This window comes from Strix aluco, chromosome Z (assembly GCF_031877795.1).
Source record: "Strix aluco isolate bStrAlu1 chromosome Z, bStrAlu1.hap1, whole genome shotgun sequence".
NCBI lineage: Eukaryota > Metazoa > Chordata > Aves > Strigiformes > Strigidae > Strix > Strix aluco.
This window is the reverse complement of record NC_133971.1, coordinates 4,032,292-4,052,411: the sequence shown is the minus strand read 5'-3', so window position 1 is coordinate 4,052,411 and position 20,120 is coordinate 4,032,292. Positions and strand designations below refer to the sequence as shown.

General features: G+C 39.7%; 1 long non-coding RNA gene across 2 annotated transcripts; it reads left to right on the top strand.

The window, feature by feature from the left end:
* Nucleotides 1-347: 347 nt before the first annotated feature.
* On the top strand, nt 348-16,835 carry LOC141918527 (uncharacterized). Of its 2 annotated transcripts, none has more exons than XR_012621708.1 (3): nt 348-468; nt 869-994; nt 16,083-16,835. It is a non-coding gene; the product is annotated as an uncharacterized LOC141918527 (long non-coding RNA). The 2 variants fall into 2 exon arrangements; XR_012621707.1 differs by having other exon boundaries at nt 15,952-16,835.
* The last annotated feature ends 3,285 nt before the right edge of the window (nt 16,836-20,120 follow it).

The window sequence follows — 20,120 nt, the reverse complement described above, 5'->3', positions numbered from 1 at the left end:
GAGAAGGAAGGCCAAATTGCTTGCACGTGGCAAAAAACTTTCCTCCTTTACATAGATGTTAAAATTACAGTATTCCAAGAATAATCACTGAACAAGACGGGGTTTTGTTCTATTAATTGTGGCTGGAAGGAAACTTTTTTTAATGGAAATACAGCACACACATATTTCAATTCAGGTTATTAAACTGTGTTAAGTATTAAAGTTGATTGCCTTTCTTTTCACTAAATCATTGTGCTTTTTTATCCAAAGAAATATTAGAAGACTAAAACCTCTCAAATAGGAGGTATTAATCTCATTCCCAAAATTAGAAAGCACGCAGTGTTGAGAGACTGGATGTCAAAATTGCATGTTCGTAGCACTTATGCGGTGGGAATCTAGCAACCAACCACTTTTAAAACGGGAGCTAAAGTAAATGGAGACTCTTCTGCGAGAAGCAATCAAAACTTGGTGTGTCCTTATTGGATTAAGGTAAGGGTATTTATCATTTATATCTGCCCCTTGCCTTTTTTTTTTTTTTTTTCCTTCCTGGAAGTGACTTCTGGTGATTGAAATAGAAAGAATGTAATTTGCATCAGTATGCCTTCTCACAGAGTTAAAAGAGTCACCAACATAGTTTTGCTGGGATTGGTAGTAGCATACCTCGATGCTCCACTTTCTGTTTGAAAACTATGTCATAAACTCAAACAACTTTAAGGAAAAATGTCAGAAATATGTATTTTACTACAATATGCCATTTAAGAGGAGCAAAATGTTTCTTCTGAAAAAGTGATGAGAAAAAGTGTGGGTCAGGAGCTTTTTGTAAAATAAACAAGGTTCTTATTTACTTACTTGTATAAACAACCACTCACCAAGCTGTATGTCTCTGCAGGGGCACCCTTTCAGATAAAAACATGGACTTGATTGGCATCATCCGGTATCCATGGAAACGTTTTAAGTACCTCTCTTGCAATATGTACTTCTCTTATTCAGGGTTTCAAAGCTGAGTACTGAATAAGTAAGTGTTTTTAATTAATAATTATACAGGAGGTACTTTGTGGAAGCTTGGTTCTTGGGGTTTATATCTGTCGTAGTAAAGATCTTATGTTTTCATCATATTTGATAAAATCGTGTGTTTTATTTCAAGCCTCCTATCAGCTCTCATTCTTAGATTACAAGATTAAAAACAAAGACTTCAAAAAGTCCTAATAAATGAAAATTCTCAAATTTTTGATGATCCATTACTGTTTGAAAAACAATGATCACAGTTCATATTGCCATCAGACTTAGGCACTGCTCTAATTGCATTAAACGAGTCTGGTTTTATTTTTCTGTCTTTCTGGAAAAGAAATCAGAAAAAATACTAAGAAGTCAGACTATTTTCATTTGGAAACAGCCATATCTGCCTGTATCTCTGTTTAGCGGGTCACAGAAGTTAAGAGCTTAACAATTGTCTTGAAACTGAACCAAAAGACTGAAAATAAAGGAGGTGCTTTAGCATAAAAATAAGTCAAATACAAAATAATAATTTTCCTATTAAGATGTGTCTGCCCCACTACTTACTTAAAATATCAAAGCAAAGAGCTAACAGAAATAAGGGTTTTTCTGTGTCCATATTTCCATGCAGAGAAAGAAGCATAGGCATGAACCACATTTATTTTCAAAACTCTCATTCTGAAGAATATCCTTGCAGATCAAATATAGTTATTTCAAAGTTGCCTTGGCTCACATTCAAAACTCTTTTGGAATTCCACCTATTAACTGGTACAACTGATGCACACTTTTAATGTAGTTTCATTTACAAAGTATGAAAATGAGGGATTTCTACCCACTAGTTAACATCCTGTATGCATTTTTTAAAAATCCTGTCTTAATTTTGTCGATGGGAAACATTTTCTCCACCTGGGCCAGGTTGTAACACTAAAATGCCTTGCTAATTGCAACTGCTATCAAGAAAACACATTTCTGTCTGTAAAGATCCAGTAGTTCTCACTGAAATCCAACTGGTTTAGAGTCTTGGTTTGCTAAGTTTGTATCTCTGCACATTATTTTAATTTACTGCTGTTACTGTTTTTATTTGCCACCTTGTCTCGACACCCCAGTCCCTGCTGAGTGCAGATGGCAGAAATGATCTCTCCACTGATGTGGCTGGAACAGCCTTTGTAAAAATGCTGTAAAACTTTGCTGTCTAATGAAAGTTGCTACCTTTTCACATGCTAGGTTCTCCATACCAGGCTTTTATTTATGTATGTATGTATGTATGTGCATTTACAAATGTGTAAAGATTTTATTTAAGAAGTATGGTCGTGGTGTGGGCCAGCTGAACCTGCCTGACTCTCTGTGAAAGCTTTGGTGGGTAATCTGCCTGTGGGCAGGCCCATTCGTTCTGCAGATTGCCACATGAGACCTAGGATTGTGATTGCTCTCAAGAACTTTCACTCTGAGCCAACTAAGCATATCAGAGAGGTGAAGCTTTCAGCCCCCAGGGAAGGATGCAGCACACATGACAATTTTGTACGTTTCCCTTCTATCATGTGCCTGTCCTTGCTACAAGGTCAAGGTTGCTGGATTACTAACTGGGGAAGTGGAAAGAGAGACTAGTCTCAGTTCAGCTTTCTGCACATTTAGTCTGACGTGGACAAGGAAGCTCTGACCTTGTTCATCATCCTGAACAAATACAATTTCAGTTATGTACTTGAATGGCAGGATTACTCAGGTGCACTGCAAAATATAGTGAAGGCTGGCCTTGACCCTGCCGCACTGAAATGGGGGAAACAAGATTTGCCCTGTTGCCACTACGTAACGGGCAAAAATCTGATTCTTCCTAGCCACAGATCTCAGGAAAGGAAAGGGATGAGGAAAATTGCTAGTGGTATCACTTGGGCACATAAATCTTCATCTAAGTAATGTGTTCTCAGCTTTATGATTTTTAGCTTTTTAATCCAAGATGTCTTTTTTTCTAGCATTTGTTAAAGAATCACTTCCAAAATGCTAGAAAGTCAGCCTGAGCATATTGCAGATAAAATCTGTCTCCCTTCTCCATCACGTAAAATAGAGATACAACATTTGGCCTATATTCAGTTTTTCAGGTGCTAAAAAGCTATGACAAAACTGCACAGATCGTATGATAATGGGCATATTATACAACTCTAGATCATCATATGCCCAACTTATTATTACTATTTTAGTTTTCCACAGACCACTTTTATAGCACCATCAACTTACAAGTACTTCACAAACATAAAGTCTCATTGCACGCATTTTGAATTTATAGATCAAATACAAATACGCGGGGAAAAAAAATGGAAAACATTTAAGAATATGGCAAAGGTGTAAGGAGTATTGCTGTGAAAATAAAAGTGAGCTGAGTTGTTTGAAGGCTTTTAAAGATGATCAGCAGACTAAAATGTAGACAAGAAATTCTCCAAGGAGCACCTCCTGTTATTTTGGAGTCATCAGAGTGGAAACGGGCCCTAAATTCTGACCCTTCTGTGCTTGAAACATGCCCAGCTGAAAAGGACTGAGAAAGAAACCTGGCTGACTAAAAGGAAGCTGCATTTGAGGAACTTCTACACAACAAAGATGGCCCAAATTTGGGCTTGAAAAAGGGTGGGAAAGCTGAAAACGCAGAATCTGCTTCCACGGGTAGGAGCAGATAGTTGCCAGGAGGGAAATACACAGTTACAATAGCAATATGATAGTGTGAAACACCCCGTTCATAAACATACTCAAAAACGTGATTACAGCACTAAACATACTAACGTGAAGTTGAATGTGGCCTTCCCTATATCATTGTGCAGAGTCTGAAAAGCAGAAAGAATGTAAACATACACTTGGCAAGCGAGAGGGAGGGCAATGTTAGGTAGGTTTTCCTAATACAGAAGCGGAGCTGGGATTCTGTTCCTGAAGAGAAAGTAAATTTTGAGTTATATAGACAGTAGAAGTGCAGCAGGAAAAAAGGTGAGTTTAGCTGCAGCATTCTGAACAGTTTTCAGGGCAGGGTTAAGGTAGATAAGGTGAGATGTCTGTCTATTTAAGTGGCTGTTAGTGGTGGGGAGCAACATTTCAAAGCAGAAGAACTTTAGGAAACAAGTTACACAATAAATATTCAGAAATAAGTTCCATAAGTTAAAAGAGAATGGTTAAACACAGAGTGAGATAGGAGGTAGACACTGAGTCAGAAGGAAGAGATGGTGTTTAAGAAGGAATAATTCTGTTCATGGCAGTGGCTGTTTGTAGCCAGAGGGAGATGCATGCTGTGTTGCAGAAACAGTCAGATTTGTCATAAATGCAGCTGAAGGCAGGCAAGAAGAGAATGACAGAATCATAGAATACCAGGTTGGAAGGGACCTCAAGGATCATCTGGTCCAACCTTTCTTGGCAAAAGCACATCTCTGAGAGTGGGAAAAAGAGAAAACTTTGGAATACGCTTCTCTACTTTTCCATTTTTTTCTGTCCTGAAATGAAAACAACTTTCAAAAAGGAAAAGTAAACCCCTTGAAGTGGAAGGGTAGACAGGTGAATGAGAGAGAAGAATCTGACCTTGCAGTGAGTTACTGGTTCTGCTGAAATACTTGAGAGAGCTGTGTACACACCTATATGAGCACTTCCAATGCCCCTACCTCCAGGTTTTCTTTAAGAGGTTTAAAAGAAACTGTGGGGAGAAGTTACTAATGTAGGCAGAGGAAGTAATTTCTGACACATGCAAGAACGCTGGGTAGCCATTGTGCTTGTGTAACATAATATGTGGAGCACACAGGCAGGAAGCGATGAGATGTTGTGGTAGGGCCCAATCTTGGCGTTTCAACCAGAGCAGGCTCTGTGCAGCTCGGCGCAGGCCGTGTCACGGCCTCTGTCACAGCGGGTTCACCTCCAAGGGTTAGATGGCAGCCTGCTGCCATACAAATGCCTGTTCCAGGGGCTACAAATACCCAACTTGCAACAAACCAGAATTTATTAGATTTTGTCGGAGTTAAAAAAAACGAAAAACGGTTCTGGGATACATGTGAATAGATCTATAGCATTGCGCTGAAGGAGTGGAAGCAGTGTGAGCAGCTGCAGTCTGTGGGAACTCAGGTACGTGTACGCCATTAATTTAAACGCGCTCCAGGATTCTGTCAACAGAGGAAAGAGAAGAGAGCTTCCTCAGGAATGTTTACTGCAGAACAGTTACACCGATTATAAGTTACTTTAAAGTAATAAATTAATAGTGACCTTCTCTGCCAAAGTATGATTTATTACAGACTGATCTGCTGTTTTGTGTAACTGTTTTACATACTAATTGCCAGTATAGTTGCCCAAGAACTGAAATATAAATATGATACGGAGTGATTCACAGACAATATCTAAAAGCAAAACTGAAAACCTCAAAATGTTACAAGCTTTTAGAACTAAAACATTTTAGTACAAATCGGCAATATGGTGTATTGTCAAATTAATTATTTGAAAAGGAGCATTTATAATAAACATTGGAAAGGATCAGTGGAATAAAGGGTTTCGCTAAAGATTCCCAGTCTCATATAAAAATGATTCAACTCCTGTTCCTGCAAACCATTTTTCATATCTTGCTATTGTCTCCCAAACTCCCGCAAGCTCCAGTTTTATAAAATGTTCTGTTCAGTAGATAAGACATTTATTTTGCATTTGTCCTGATGTCTACAAAAGATGCTTACTGATAAACAAGTGGGCCTCCTTCTTGTTTTAAGCCTTTCATACTATATGAAGAGTTGAGTTGAAAGCTATTATTTTGTGTGGATCTGGTACCACAGCCATACACAAGGTTGCCTAACATCTCATGTTGAGATGTTTCGTTGTTTGTGAGTTGCCAAATTTCAACCATTAAGGTTTAAAGTTATCCTTTTTAGGTATGTGCTTTATCCAGGATTTTCTAGAATGATTCAGCAGTTACTTGAAATGAACAGGAGGAATGGTATTCTAGATTACATATGTTAAGAAGACACATAAAGTTTTTTCACTGGGAATATTTTAACACCTACAGATTTTGGAATAATGGAAGAAATTCAGGGACAGTCTTAGGAACGTACCTGCTGCCCGCTCAAATGGTGTATCTGCCAAAGAGAAATTCGCCAGGAAGATACCAGGTCGTGCATGCTTGTTTGAGGCTTCAGTTGGGAATCTGGCACCAAGGAGGGGGAGGAAGTGATTGAAAGCTGTTGGCACGCCTGTGTGCATAGAGCCAGCTTAGAGCTGCATGGCAACTAATTCTGATATTTGTGATATTTTAAGCACTAGAGTTAATATTATCACAGAATCTGAGGGCTTACTAAGGTGCACACTAAACAGTGTGTGTTTTGCATTGTGTATGGACAGATGTGTCAGCTGCTGTTTGCTCCTGACCTGCGTGGTCTCAATTTCTAGTGCAAAAGGATGAATAGATAGCTTGTTCTTTCTCTCTTTACTCCTTTTTCCTGCTCCTTGGAATGCCACAGGAACTAACCTCACCTTGACTTCCTCTCTTTGTCCCACTCTCCCAGCTCTTAGTATGGCTGCAAGCATTGTCCAGCCTTCAAACTAGTAGACAAAAAAATTCCTAGTAGAATTCATACATTCTGAAGAACTGAGTTTTGCAATAGCCACTTTTATCTACAAAAATGTAATTCTAATCCTCTGTTATTTTTTGGCATTAATGTACCATATTCATTGAGACTGAGACAAAACTGCTGCCTCTAAGAGCCACTGATTTGGACAATTATCCAAAATCAGATTACAATAAATGGCAGTCTTAGGAATTTTGATTAACCTCTAAATAAATGTTACTTTGGAAAAACCCTGTCAAATGCATTAATGATAAGTTGTGAAGTAGTAGTAATTGCAGGCATGGCATTATAGATAACATAGTTAGTTGATACCGCTCTCTCAGACATGTATAGCACATCAGCTGCCATCAAGCTGGAGTGATTATAATAGTATTTATAACAATTGAAATACATCAGATAAGATGTGTAAAATGGAAACTTAGGGTGCTTACTGTGATCATCTCACTTGGTCATTTAATGACTTGACTTTGGGCAGATATTGCTTGGCCATTAATGTGTCCAGCTTTCTGATGAGGTAGGTACATACTGAGCTGCTCTAATTAGATTTTCAGGGAATGTCGTATGGTCCAGGTTGAAGACTGTAATTAGTCCAGACAGTCTGCACAGGGTGAAGTAGTCAGTCAGGGATCACCTGGAGAGCGAAGCCAGGAGCAGTGAACCAGGGACAGAGCTGGAGATGGGGCTACAACACAGCTGGACAGGACAAAGATGGGACTAGTGACAAAGCTATGACAAAGGAAGGGCCTACCAGGAGACAGCTACCCACAGCAAAGGTCCAGTGTCCATCCACAGACTATTACACCTAAAACATAACTCCGGCTAATTAAGAACCTGGGCTGAGCTTAACTGGAGCTCCTGGGTCTGGGGGCATGGGTGTGGGGGAGGAGAGGCGCTGGGGAAGGCTTATCAGGGCCATGACAGCCTGTTAGGGCAACCCGAGCCTTGACAGCTTCTTCTTTTCTCTTTCCCTTATCAATGCTTGCGGTCATAGGGTTCACAAAATGCATCTGCCTAGGTCGTCTTTCTTCATGATGGTCCTAATCAATGTGTTTTGGATGAGGTCAGGTTGACATTGTGGAAAGGGAGTGGAAAACATGTCCTTGTCTTGCAGGTGTGTTCGTAGAAATGCAGTACAGAGTATACGTACAGGCTCTCGGGAAGAATGCACTGGCTTTGTATTTTTGGGGGAGGAATGATGCGCGTTTGATGGAGTCCTCAGTTCATCTTGTTTCAAGCATGACTGCAACCACCATCAACAAATTAGGAGAAAAGTAGATGTGCGTTGATGTCATAGCTGCACAGCTTCATTGAGCCAGAGGGAGTTTTCTTCAACAAGGTGAAGGTGTTGTCAGAATGAAAAACTGGGAACCATGCAGAGGACAGCCAGCACTAGCCACTTCATCCTCTCCCAGCACATGAGTGCAGGTGGAAAATTTTTTGGTCATAGCATAGATAAAACAACAGTTGCATGACAAAAAGAAGAAGAAAAACAGTGGATGTGTGTTTCTAACTTCAGTGATGGTGGAAAGAGGGTGACACCTCCCAGGACAGAGGATGAAAATGTGACTGCCCACATTGGAAGCTTCTGTACCTGCAGATGTTCATCCATGTGGAGAGTGGTGTAATTCCATTGTCACGGAAATCCAGGTATTTCGTGACCTGGATAAAACATGTAGTCTGCTGTGTGGCTGGCAGGCTTCTAGCCTACAGTGACAGGAGTAGACAGCTATGCCTGAAGTGGACCTTCTGCTCCTGGTCGTCTTACTCCTCAGCATGGTAGGTGGGAAAACAGTCACAACTGCTGTATCTTGGCCAAGCCAATCACTTGATTCCTACTATAGAACAGTGACAGGCAGTGGGGTGAGAGGAAAACTATGAAGTACAAATTAGATCTGCTGAAGTATGGCTTGGACATACTCGCTTCTGTCACAAATGAATTAGGGAGGATAGGGTGATGGATTTGACCCACTTGGTCCAGCAAATGCAAGCCTAGAGCTACCAAAGATATGTAAGCATAGTTATGAGAGCCTCAGGGCTCCATTCTCTATCCTTGAAATCACAGGTTATGAAATATAATAGGAAATCCTTTTCAGGAAAGAAATAACTCCAGCTTAGCTTCCTCCTGTAAATGTTCTGGGCACAGGCTATGGGTGTAGCTGCTTGAGAAAGGGAGTTGGAATGCTGTTGGGAAAATAAAAGATGAGGCTAAAACCTCAGGCTACAGAATATGCTTTGTAAATGTTGGTTTTTGAGGAAGAATTTGCAGGTTAATGCAATTATTTTGCTGGGTGATTCTGCCAAATTAAGCCAGCTTACTTATAGTATAAATCCATGAGATCAATTTATGACCCTCTAGTGAGGGATAGCTCTTGTCCATTTTCAAATGAAAACTAATAGTCTTGAAAATTCCACCATTCTGGTAAGGGTATAATACCACTGTTTAGCCCATAAGTATAGTCAAAATAGTGTGAAATGAACTCAGGTCCTGTATTTTCTCTAGGTTGCCTTGAATGAGTTTTTACTCACTATGTATAAAAGCCCCGAATAACAGAAAAGCCAAAATCTCCATAAGGAAGTAAAGCAGAGCTGTTCTATGAACACTAATGTGTTCTTACCACTTTTGTCAATTACATGAATTTGTTTTCTGGTATTAAAGCCAGCATGAAGGACTACTTTACAGTGAATAAATTATTCAGTCTTAAACGCTAAGAACAATTTTTTAAGCTGAAGTTTTTCTTTTGAGAGTTGTCCAAGGTTTCATGCCATGACTTCTTCCTAAAGCTACGGCTGCATAAATCAGGCCAGAAGCATACCTGTTTACACAGCTGTGCCAGGGGAACAGCGCAGGAACTTCACCTTGCCAAGGGAAGGATTGCACCCTGGCAAGGATCAACTCACTCTCTTATTCCTAACTTCTTTCTCAAGGTTGGTGAGTAATAATTTGTGTCCTAAGAGCAGAAAATGGAGCAATGCCCCTGGCTGATCAACCGTGATTTTTGTAGCTGACTGAGAAGTAAACCTCAAGGAAAGGTGGATATTTTTTTTTTTTTTTTTTTGTGAGGACAAGGAGACAGCCTCTGATCTCTTTGGGAAAGCTTGAACATAAGATTACTAATAGGAAACATTATACACAATTCCATCTATATTTTCCCAGTCATTTTCCATGCACCAGTCCTCAGCCAACACAACTGGCATCACTCCCACTGAACAGACACTAATTTACACCAGCTGAGGTCCTGGATCTTATGTTACTTTTATATTCATATCCTATAGTCTGGGAAACGTCAATAAGGCACGCAGGTTTTGAGATGGATAAGATACATGAGCGCACCATAACTTTTTTACATAGGGACTTGAATCGGAACTGTTACTTATGGCTGGCATACTGTGATACGCTTTCTTTATGACCCTATCTTATGCTGCAGCTCACTTGACCTAAATTCTGCTGCAGTTTTCTCTAGCAAAAGATTGAGATTTTAGGCACTGCTGCAAGTAAATTAAAAAAAATGAAAGTCTTTACCAGAATGATCCGATGAATTCAGCATTGTATGGCATTTAATCTTATATTGCATCCTATTGATTTTATGCCAGACTTAATTTTTCATTTTTAAGTGAGCTGCAGACTGCAATATTGAGACCAAGAGTTGTCAGCACAATAAACAGAAGGTTTGGGGAGTAGATGTGGGGAAGTTGAAATTTATCAAATTTGGCAAGAATATGAAGATGGTCTGGGAAGCAGAGATTAGGATAACAAGTAGCTATGAAATACTCAGGATCACTGACCATTTAAATAATGGTTATCAACTTTTCTGGCTTAACTAAAAAAATCAAGGGGTAATTCATGCCTGTTAGAACTATTGTGTTAGGCTGTCTGCAAACTTGGGCATGGATCTCTGCATGACTTTATTTTCAGTTAACATCTGGAAGATTTTCTTTACCACTAAAGGCAAAAAAAATTCCCTATTTTAGTTTTAAAAATGACAGTCTGCATCCTGCAGTGTGTGTCTGCAGCAGTGGGTGGATTCCCTGGCAAATTTAATTGCCACAGAATCACACAAGGCCCTGACTATTACCAAATGGTGTGTGATAAACAAACACAGAAACTTATTTTACTAAAGTATTCTCTTCATTTAGTACTTAAAGACACTAGAAGTGGCCTTTTGAAAAGCATAGGTCATGGAACAACAATTGCTATTGGAGTCTCTGGATTGCTTCATTGTTTATCTAACTTGACAGCAGGCTAGCTACAGTTTCACAATTTAGATAATTTATTTTTATGGTCAAAATATTTGTACAGTAGCAAAATGGTTTAGTGTATCTCTGCAATGGGGTAGTCCTCATTCTGCAGCTGCTCTGGCTTTCTTTAGTTCAGGCTTCACGCAGAGTGGGTGCTTCAGGAACCTGGCAAACTGTTAAATCAGCAATGCTTTCCCTGTTGTGCCAGTATACTGTACCCACAATCAGAAAACCTCAGGAAGCTCATTTCAGTATGATTTTCTGGTATTTCAGGTAGCCCTGAGGGGAGAAAGAGATGCACTCTGATTTCTCTTGAATAAAAGAGCACACATATATGGAGGTAGAATTCAAAAGGCTCCTAAAGCAAAGAAAAGACAAAGCTATTAACGTGCTGGTGATATTCCTCTTTGTGTTATACAGAAGTGCATCAGTGAATGTCGGAAGTTAGCTAGTAATACGAACTTTTCACATTCATGGAGACTTGGGGCAGTCAGTAATAGACCTTATCTTTGGTAGCCCTCATCCTAGTGGTTATGAAGGGCTCAGATATTTTTCATGTGCACTCACAACATCTTTCTGAGACTAGCAATTAATATGTAATAAATCAAAAGGAAAAATAAGGTCTCCCTCTGCTTCCATTAGTGCACTTTCACTGATGTGCTAGGAGAGTATGGGAAGAAGAGCAGGAAGAAGGATGAAAGAAAGGTTATTTGTAGATAACTTGTTGGAAGGCACCTCATTTTCTCTCTATAACACAAGATTCCATGTCCTAGGGAGAGACTCAAACTCCTTGCAAGAACTTTTGCTAAGGAACCAAGAGTTTGAGCAACAGTGGACATGCTGACATGTATGATGACCTTTGTCTCTGCTAGCTTCTCTGAAGTGAGCACAGTATCTCTGGGTACAATTTCTCTCTTCAGTGGCAAGAGGACAAATCAGCTAAAGTAGCAGCAGATACTCACTTAGCTTGCTAGGGCTGTCTACAGACACAGTGCACCACATGTCCTCGTGCAGTTTACAAGAAGAAAGCGACGTCTTGGTTCCATGGGTCCAGATACCAGGTACCAGCTTGGCCATAGGTAGCTTTTCCCTTGTTGTAAATTCACTATTTGTTCAGGCTGTGCATGCATGCAGAAAACAAAGGTCTGACTTTTTTCAGCTAACACTGGATGTTTTTTTATCCATTAAGAGCTCCATTAAATTGGCATTATCCTGTAGTAGTGACACAGCCTGCAGTCATTTAATGCCTCTTCTTGTGGGGCCAGGATTCCACGCCCAAGTGCATTTAGTAGGTCAGTACAGTAATTTTAAATGTCTTTCTTTCAGTCTTTTGCCATCTTCAATTATACCTTTCCACCCTACTATTTGTGTAATTTTCTTCTGTCTGAAGTCTCTTTACTGTTGCTCTCTATTGCACAGCATGACAAATTACCCATCAAGCCATATCTTTTCAGCCCAGAAATGCACAGTAACATAGAGTCATGGCATTATCACATGTTGTGCACTTTATTTCCTCACAGTTCATTCAAGTGTGTCACTTTATTTTCCTGCTTCCTTTTGTCATCATGAAGATTAACTGTTTTATTCTTCCTAAACTTTAGGAACAATTAGAAATGTGTTACACTGTAAGCTCAGAGAAACATCTATACAATTCTGTATAACTTAACGCTTCCCCTGCATGGCAAAACCACGTCCATGATTCTGAGTCTTTGCAGAAGTCAGGGCTTTCATCCTTATTATACAGCTGAGTAACCTTGGCTATGGGCAAGAGAATTATTTGTAGCCCCTGGCCACCAACCAAATTAACTGTGAGACACCATTCACTTTGACAGTGTGCACTAGATTCTCTTGGGAGTTATGAAACTCTCTGGGCCTAATGTGTACTGTGCCCACAATCGCTCCTCTCCCTTCTCTCCTCCCCCCCACCCTCCTCTTTAATTCAAGATAAATACCAGTAATTGTACAGCTTGTGCTGAGATATCTCCCAGGCATTGCAAGTATGTGTTAGAAAAATCAATTGAAACTGCTCAGAGCATCAACAGGGCTACAGCTGATACATACATAAAACGCATCTTTAGAAATTGTGATTAAGGTGATACAGAGAAAGTTTGTTGTTAACGGCTCAGTTTAGAGCACTCATTAGCATTCCACGGGGACAGTGCAGGAGTTCGGGGCCGGTAGCTCCCGCAGCGTTAATGCACAGTCTGAAGAGAACCGCAGGAGTAAACGCGAAGTGCTCCTCACAATGTATCTGGGATGGGAGACGGGATCTCTTTGGGCAAATGTGCCCAATTCTTCTTTACAAGCTTTTTTATGGATCAATAGGAAGAATAGTTGATTGAAAGGGAGAAAAACCACTTCTGTAAAGCAAGCTGGAGGAATTAGGACTTCAGGTAATCAGAAGCAGCACTAAGTCGGTGGGATGAAATTTGGTTGGGGATAAATTCATATACTTTCAGATTGCTAGTAACAAAATGCCAACTGTTTAATACTGTTAGATTTTTGTGATTTTTTAAAATACTTATACCTAGGAAAATATGAGAGCAGAATAAAATGAGCTGGAAGTGTTGTGGTGCCAAGGATGCCAAGAGCCATTTGCAGATTTGTGTTGGTGGTCCAGTAACTTGAAGAGTGGCAGATGCTAAGAGACTGGTCTTGAGATGTGCTGGAAGAGCTGAGAATTGCCAATAGCTGGTGTAGGCACAGGTTAGGCACCAGTCCCGAGTCTAAATGAGTCTAATTCTAAATAAAGTTTCTGTCTCATTTGCAGCATTTTACCATGTGCTTTGTAGTATTTACCTATTTTCTGCCTATTCTGAGCCTTTCATGTTGGGTTTTAAAAAATCCCAGGTATCAACTAGCACCACATATAACTTAATTATGATTCTTTTTTCAAGCATATCTTTACAGGTTCAATGTCAAGATTAGTACAGAAGGAAAAATGCATGAAGAATTTAGAAAAAGCCTGACTTTTAAATGAAGGACAAAATCTTTTTACTTCAATTTTTGCAACTTTTTGTGAAAACTCTCAAAATTGGTTTAAACGGGACTGGAAGCTCTGGCAGCTGCTGTTCATTTGTCTTGCAATGTTTTCTAATCCACTCGCTTTAGAGTGTCAGGTAGGAGCTGGTGATAGAAAATCCAGCTCCAGTATGTTTCTCCGTATATCCCCCTCACGGAAATTTGTAACTGCAGCTGATAAACAGAATTATACAAGCTTTGTCACACAAATCACATTATAAAAGGTTCCAAAAAACTTGACAATGTTGACAGTTGTTTTCAGCAAATGGCTGCTTTACTGTAGCACTGTCAATGTTGATGTCCTTGTGCACATGTAAAAGAGCAATGTGATTAAGGCAAGCTTGTCCATGCTAGATATGAGCCAAGTTTTCAATCTCCTCATGGCACTGAAAGATTGCTCAGCTGTTGCAGATAAGGCAAGAATAGCTAGCAGATTTCTGCCATTAAAAAAAACAAAAAACCTTGTCTTTGGGCATGCGTCTATAGGAATTTGTAACATCTGCTACTGACCTTAAGTTCTAGATAAGAACAGCTCGTATTTGTAACTCAAATTGATATTACTTGGTTTAGACGCTGCACTTCCAAGGAGATTACTGAAGTATCTTTGTAAGAAGAGATTTGTCTAGACAGCAGTCTAAAACATGATATACTTTTGTAAAGTGGTGCAGTAGTGAATTATCACCATTCCTCCAGTGCCACTTACCACTGCATTATATGTCCACCTTATGTTGAATTTAATTCGGACAAATAATCTATATTGTCTTCTGTTCTGAGAATATTTCATTTTTATGTATGAAAATCAATGCATATACCCTACCTAGAACATCAGTCATCTTTTCCTTTTTTTTTTTTTTTTTTTCCTCACTATCAACTAGATGAAAGGAATGGAAAACTCAGGTCTCTAGCCAAAATTTTGTCAAGGGAAACAGGCCTGAGTTAACACAGTCATATCTTCCATCCTATTGACCCTGAATTCTTTATGTAAGAAATCAAAGCCATGGGACTCAGCAGATTTGTTGTCATGTCTGGGTGTGGAAATAGTGGGAAGAAGCCAATTTCAACAACATAATCTTATAACAAACCCATGGGGATTTTCTCATATAAATTAGTGTAGACTTTGTTAGTCTAAACATACTCAGATTTCCACTTTGTATCTACTAAAAACTCATTTGAAAAGCCTGGGTTTCTGACAAGAGCCTAAGGGGGAGGAGGGCGCGGATTTCAGATTGACTCAGGGTGACCAGCTGTGTGTTTCTCCAAACATTCAGCGGGATGCTCTGCACATCTTGGAATATCATAGATGGGACTATGCCTCTATGAGATGTTATGGGAAAATGTGTGATTTGACACTATCTATCAATGGCTTTTTCTGACAAGCTTGTACGGTGAGAGTGTGGTACTAAAGAGCAGCATTCGATAGTCTTTAGTTATGAAACCATCTTGCAACCCACTGACACGTTCCCTGTTCTCCAACCAAATTCAGAAACAAATGACTCAGACAAAAGTCTTCTTCATTAAACAAGCCCAATTCAAGCCCAGAAAATAGTACACTCTCTGCACTGAATGAGGCCGGAGTCTGATAGAAAAAGAAGTTTATGATAAGGTGTTCGAAGAGCATGACATAATACATGCAACCCAGGGGGGAAGGAGATAATTTAAAGATGCACTCCTCACCTAAATCCTGGTATTTCCCTGTATTTTAAGACTTGATGCTATAATGTAAACATCTATATAAAAAAGATTCTTATTACAGGAAATCATGGGCAGCCTTAGCTATGGGCACCACCACCTGTGCCTCCTATAATTACCGGGTTTAAAATAAAAGTTACAGCAAGCATAACAAACAGGGCCTTGCTCTTAACAGAAACCAATATTAGTTGAGCATTTTGCGTCATTAGGGTAAAATTAGGTGCTGCAATAAAAGCTACATTGCAGGAAGATGTGTTCATTTTTATGTCACCTTGTGAGGTTCAAGGACACAATACACTTTTTTCCTCCCACAGTCTCAGATAAAGTCTTGTACCCCAGTTCTCTGGACTCAGAGAGTAGCAGTTTGACTCATATTTCGTTCTCAGGCTCTCTGGTTGAAAACCTAAATCTCATAAATGAAGGTCTGTAATTATCTGCTAGTAAATCTTTCTATCCGTGGTTATTCTTTAAGGTCAATTAGAGTGAAGAACATTTCAATCCGGACATATCATGAAGGAAAATCTTTCATGCAGAATTGATGAAACGGGAGTGCTTGTCCCTGTACCCATCTACTCTCTGCTTTTGTGTGTTCCTCCACTACAGCTGCATGCATTAGCAGGCTGACTCTACATTGAAAACCTTAAGCCACATTCTTCAGAACAGATGCTTGGTGTTGGTCGGATTTCTCTGCAGTCCTTTTTTCCATTTGGAGCCACCGACGCTGACACATAGTTTCCAAGAACTTCAACATGTCTTCTGTCTCCTGAATCGTCTCCTGAATCCCAAATATTTCTCAAGTGGCTAGCAAAAGAATATCCAGATAATCTTCAGCCTGGTGATACAAGCTTTGAGAAGAAAGCCAGATGGCTCTGAAAAAGAATTGTAAAGTAATTATTTCATTTTACATTAGCTTGGTGTCTTTAATACACGTGTGCTTTCATTATTACAATCAGAGCAGTCACAAGATCTGAAGAGACTATGAAATCCCGCTAATTCTAGCACTAATAACAGCTTTTGTTGGTCAGACTGTAAATGATATTGCATGGTGATTCATTTGAAAAAGCAATAATGCACCTTGAAAAAATAAAAGATGAGCAATAAACTAAAACAAAAGAGCTTGTTACCTTTCTCAAAACAGCACTTTTTCATTCCTGACCTAGGTTTACTTTTTTCCCCTTCTTTAAGCATCCTTTATGTTATACACTAAAAATAAATGCTTTCAAGGTTCAAACTTTAAGTCCAAAATTACTGCCTTTCAGATCCTTTATTATCCTTTCAAGCATCTAAAAAAATAGGTCAAAGCAACACCGCGTAATTTGGAAAGTTAACAAAACGTTGTTTATGGAACAAAAATGTAAGTAGATGTAATTACAATAACCTTTAAATGCATTGTTTGCTTTTGATTGTCAATTAAACATTTTAAAGAACTGAAGTTTTACACAAAATTTTTTTTTTGCCTTCTTCTCTCAACAAGATGAAGGAAAAAAATAGCTTTAAGTGACATGACATGAAGTCCACCTGTGCCACTGTCCCCTTTCCAGCAATATGAGTGAACTTTGGCTCACAACCTCGTTTTGTTCTCACTCAGAACATTGTGCCTAGATACTACCAGGAAGATGAGGACTGAAGATTGACACACAGCAACTGTAGATACAAACGTACGTTACGATAAGTAAGGCCCTGATCCTGTAAGCGGCCTTGTCATTTCAGCTCCCCTCCAGATCTCTGCTCTATCACAGTCAGCCTACATTTTTTTGTCTTCAATTTCAGTATTATCATGGACTTAACTTCTGCAATACTCAAGGGCAAGTGGCTAGCAGACATAACATTGATAGCACTCGATAATGGAGAAATAGTGTGCAAAGAAAAAAGGAAATATTTCTTTCCTAGCCATATCTGAAAGTAGTGAAAACCAAAACATTCAAAAATTTCTAGCCATGACTGATAACTGAAAGAGCCAAACTTCCCTCTGATTACCTGCTTATCACTGAATAAGCTAGGTTTCACAAGCTTCAGGACAAATCTTTTAACCTGTTTTGGATGAACATGTACCCTGCAATACAGAGTGAAGGAGAGAAGTCCCTCGGGATATCTGCATAAGGCTTGCTTAGATGTTGCACCTCTATGGTTCATTTCCACTGCAGAAGCCACAGGGATAGTGGAAAAGGAGCCAGGCCACTGCCGGCATTTTGAGCCCAATGGGTGGGATTCTTCTCACCAGATGAAGTTTTGGGTCTAAGATTGTCATTTAAGTTCCTTTCATAGTCAGAGGCAAGAGGTGGACATCTCGTCACAATTCCTGTTTAGAACTGATGAACCCTCTACCCTGCTGGTGCCCACCAGTCCTATGACTGTGCAGCAAATCCAGAGAGCTTGCTTCATGTCTTGAAGTGTACAGTGTGCCACCAGGCAGGAACCAGATGAAAAGGATCTAAGCACTAGCCAGTATTATTTCTTGCTGCTGTCAGTTCACAGAATCATAGAAAGTTTTGGGCTGGAAGGGACCTCTGAAGAGCATGTAGTCCAACCCCCCTGCCATGGGCAGGGACATCTTTCACTAGATCGTGTTGCTCAAAGCCCCGTCCAACCTGGCCTTGGACACTTCCAGTGATGGACCATCCACTAAGTGAGCAGCCTCAGGTCATTCTCCCTCCTCAGCCTTCAGGAGCTGAGGAGAAATAGCATCTGAATTTTAGGAGTAACATGCCACTGCTGAGTGTGTCTGCCTGGGTGTGCCATATAGATGCTCTCCGTTACCTCCCCTTTACAATGCTTGAATGCTTTAGGACTTCTGTAATTAAGCCTACCATGCATTTCTACACCCACTACACTTTTCCATCAGTGCTGCTCTTACTTTAAGACTTAATCATAAGTATAGAAAATGCATGACATATTTTGAACTACATTTTAGGTTTTTTTTTCATGCAGATGGTGCAATGCACGCACAGTAAATGAAATCAGTCAACTAATCGTGTGCCCCTTCTTCCTACCCTGCACACAAACAAACACGTGCAAACAACTAATGCAGGGTTAAAGACAACCTGAATTCCTGCAGCATGACTGTCTTACCAATTACAAATGTATAGGACAGCCAACCTCTGAGCTTATATCAGATATGGACTGTCCATCAGATATACTACATGATTTATTCAAGACATCTTTGTAAATCTGTTTCCAGAACATGTTGTTTCCACTCAGTGGTATCCACCCAAGAAAAATGAGGCCGGACTAAACACCTCCTGTGGACCAGAACTCCCTGTAAATATATATTTCAACAATATAGACTTAATAATGATTATTTACAAAATGATTGGGAAAGGTGGAATTTTTCAGACTTAGCAGCTGCTAATTGGGTTGTCCAACGTGGAAAAAAGGAGGATCTGAGGATGTTCTTTTGGACATTGCGGAAAATTTTTGCACACATTCAAGGAATATTTAAAACACTGATAAACTAGATTTGGGTTTAGTGTCAAAAATCAATGAATTATGTGACCACTAAATCAATGTCTTGCAGACATGTCATATATTGATTTACTACTGTATGGATTTTGAGAGCCCTGGACTTCTCATCTTTCCCAAAGTGATCAGGGAAAATGCAGTAGGCTTTCAGGATCAAGGAGCGTATTGTTTGGTAGGGTATAAGAAAATGGTCTTTTCAGAACAATATCAGGAGTTTGTGTTTATGTGCTGGCAGTGAAAATAACAAGGTAATTGCTGAAAAATTCCTTTATATTTTTAAGAAGAAGCTGGATGTGAGGCTTGTTTTTCCAAATTCTTTAGAAGCTTGAAAGTATCAAGTTTTAGGCAAAGTTTCAAGATTTTCCTTCTCTTGCTTGATTAATTTAAATGTTGAAATAACACAGTTGTGATCCATATCTGAAAATTATTTATAATGGAAAGCAGTGTCTCATTCCTTGAAGAATATATATCTGCCCTCCACCTGAAGAACTGTGTCTGTGATCAAGCCAAAATATATGAATTAGAAACCAAATACTAAAATATATGTTTTGCAGAGAAAACATGACTTTTGTGCATGCGTGTGCATTTGATATATTTGTTTTATCTGCATTTAGATAGTTGCATAATTAATTTGGTCTCTGGTGCCTCAGAAATCTAATTGTACTTGAAATGGGAGCTTATTCACAAGAACATCTTCCAAAGATTTCTTCCTCAAGTATCTTCATTTTTGCATGCTGCTCTCCAGATTTATAGAGCGACTGCAGACCTTTTACGCAGCCTAGTAGAATGGGTAGGCTGTGCTGGTGCCAGGTCCTCTAAATATCTTGATGGTACACAAAAAAAAGCGATACCCCTTGGCTGCAATTGGAGAGAGCGCCTGAGCTGAAGCTGGCGGTGCTTTAACCTGCAGCACATCTCCTGAGAGGTGGTAAAAACACCTCTGTGCCTCAGACTGTGAGGGAAGGTCTGTGTTTGTGGGACACGGGGGGCGTCCAGCCGTGCAGGGATGCTTGGAGGAGGGTTTTGGGGGCAGAGCTGTGGAGCATTCTGCTCCGTGATGATGGTGTTCATCAGAGAAACTCCAGGCTCCGTACCAGCACGTCCAAGCTCATCTGTTTAATGGTGGGGGTGTGCGATATATGAATTCTTGGGAAAGAAGTGTGCATGTACCCCAGTTTTGCT